Here is a 3,302-nt window from a genome sequence, read left to right as displayed (position 1 = left end):
CTCCTCTCCTCCTCCTCTCCTCCTCCTCCTCTCCTCCTCCTCCTCCTCCTCCTCCTCCTCCTTCTCCTCCTCTCCTCCTCCTCTCCTCCTCCTCCTCTCCTCCTCCTCCTCCTCCTCCTCCTTCTCCTCCTCTCCTCCTCCTCTCCTCCTCCTCCTCTCCTCCTCCTCCTCCTCCTCCTCCTCCTCCTTCTCCTCCTCTCCTCCTCCTCTCCTCCTCCTCCTCTCCTCCTCCTCCTCCTCCTCCTCCTTCTCCTCCTCTCCTCCTCCTCTCCTCCTCCTCCTCTCCTCCTCTCCTCCTCCTCCTCCTCCTTCTCCTCCTCTCCTCCTCCTCTCCTCCTCCTCCTCTCCTCCTCCTCCTCCTCCTCCTCCTTCCCCTCCTATCCTCCTCCTTCTCCTCCTCCTCTCCTCCTCTCCTTCTCCTCCTCTCCTCCTCCTCTCCTCCTCCTCCTCTCCTCCTCCTCCTCCTCCTCCTCCTCCTCCTTCTCCTCCTCTCCTCCTCCTCTCCTCCTCCTCCTCTCCTCCTCCTCCTCCTCCTCCTCCTTCTCCTCCTCTCCTCCTCCTCTCCTCCTCCTCCTCTCCTCCTCCTCCTCCTCCTTCTCCTCCTCTCCTCCTCCTCTCCTCCTCCTCCTCCTCCTTCTCCTCCTCTCCTCCTCCTTCTCCTCCTCCTCTCCTCCTCTCCTTCTCCTCCTCTCCTCCTCCTCTCCTCCTCCTCCTCCTCCTCCTCCTCCTCCTTACAGAAAACAGGTGTCTCCTGCCAAAACCTTTTTTTACTCAGTTTCACACATGAAAACTTCTGAAAACCAAACGTTGTTTTTCACCAGTTATCAAGTCACAACCACAACACAACACAACACAACACAACACAACCATAACACAACACAACACAACACAACACAACCATAACACAACACAACACAACCATAACACAACACAACACAACCATAACACAACACAACACAACACAACACAACCATAACACAACACAACACAACCATAACACAACACAACACAACACAACACAACACAACCATAACACAACACAACACAACACAACCATAACACAACACAACACAACCATAACACAACACAACACAACACAACACAACCATAACACAACACAACACAACACAACACAACCATAACACAACACAACACAACCATAACACAACACAACACAACACAACCACAACACAACACAACACAACACAACACAACACAACCATAACACAACACAACACAACACAACACAACACAACACAACCATAACACAACACAACACAACACAACACAACACAACCATAACACAACACAACACAACCATAACACAACACAACACAACACAACCATAACACAACACAACACAACACAACACAACCATAACACAACACAACACAACACAACACAACCATAACACAACACAACACAAACACAACACAACACAACCACAACACAAACACAACACAACACAACACAACACAACACAACACAACCACAACACAACACAACACAAACACAACACAACACAACCACAACACAAACACAACACAACACAACACAAACACAACACAACCACAACACAACACCAACACAACACAACACAAAACACAACACAACACAACACTTCTTGTAAATTCAGCATTAAATGGAAACATGAAGTAGTTTGTGTAGTTTGCCTCACACAGACTCACTGCTGCCGTCTGGTGAACACAAGTCAAAGGATTTTTCACTGTTTACTGTCATAATGCTGCCATCTTCTTTATTCTGACTTTATTCCTGAAAAGATTGTTTTTCCTTCATGTGGCTGCTGATACTCTGTCATACTGACGACACACACACACACGCACACACACACACACACACACACACACACACACACACACACACACACACTGTTATCATGCTCCCGGCCATTAGCAGCTTATTGGATTCTGCTGCAGACTGATTAAACTCAACATCCTGACACACTGACAGACTAATGACTGAACATCTGTGTGTGTGTGTGTGTGTGTGTGTGTGTGTGTGTGTGTGTGTGTGTGTGTGTGTGTGTGCTCTTTTAGTTGCTGTACATTGTGAGTGTCAAGTCATCTTTTCTTGTTGTTTACAGTCCGACCAGACGTCTCCTCCGTCTCACAGCCTCCAATCACAGAAAGAAAAACTCCACAGAATGAACCTTTACAGGTGAAATATGTAAGAACTTTAGTTTAAAACAAAAAAAATTCAACAGAATTTGCAGAAAAAACAGTTTAGACGTCACATTAGAGACTTTTATGTATAGTGTTGCAGAGGTATGAAGTTAGCATGCTAACTAGCTAGCACTGGGCTGGAAACCCTCCTTCTCCCAGTGATCCAAAGCTCTTGTGCTCGTAGTGTAAACACACCCAAGATAGTCCAGCTAGCTCCACGGCTAACTGAGCTAACAAGCTAACAGTAGCAATAGAGTCATGGATTGATAAACTAAATAGCATTAGCGACATTAGCAGTTACTCTGGTAATATTGTGCCTGTTTGTTGATAATATGGATTCATGTTGGTCAGTTTTTACGTACTGCACCTTTAACTGTGGGACAAACAGAAGGAAGCTGAGGAGGAGAAACAGAGGAGGGACTGCTGATGAGGACGGACAGACAGGAAGTAGAATAACCCAACATAGTAAACTGACAGTATGGACGATCACGTTTAGATATAAGTGAAGATCTGTGACAACTTCAGGATTTAATGAACACATTCAGAACTCATAACAATAAAATGTTAACTCAGTTTGTTAATTTCCTTCTTCTGTCTTTAAATGAAGAGTTAATAACTCAATCTGACTTTTGACTTTTTCATTTAAATGCAAATTAATCAAAGTATAATTGATTTAATAAAACGATCAGTTGACCAATTGATGATAATTCAACAGTGACTCCAATCCTGGTCAAAGAAAAGGAAACAAACACTGAGGTGAAAGATGTTTGGTGGACGTGAGGAACAGGAAGTGTTGCGTCTCCATGTTATCAGTCTGAGGCAGCACACAGATAATGTGATTGGACGGAGGCTCAGCCTGATAATTACATGTTCACCATGTTAATTCAATAACGTGATCAATCAGCAGCAGACACACACACACACACACACACACACACAGACACACACACATACACACACACACACACACACACACACACACACACACACACACACAGAGGATCAGCTGACCTGGTTTCTTCAGCTGTGTGATGTGTTCACATCCTGAGCTTCACGTTCTGTCATCACACTCTCACTGAGTGTTTCCTCTGGAACAATTCATCCCGTGTGAAAAGATAA

This window comes from Pagrus major, chromosome 5, assembly GCF_040436345.1.
Source record: "Pagrus major chromosome 5, Pma_NU_1.0".
NCBI classification, from domain to species: domain Eukaryota; kingdom Metazoa; phylum Chordata; class Actinopteri; order Spariformes; family Sparidae; genus Pagrus; species Pagrus major.
This window is presented reverse-complemented; position numbering follows the sequence as displayed.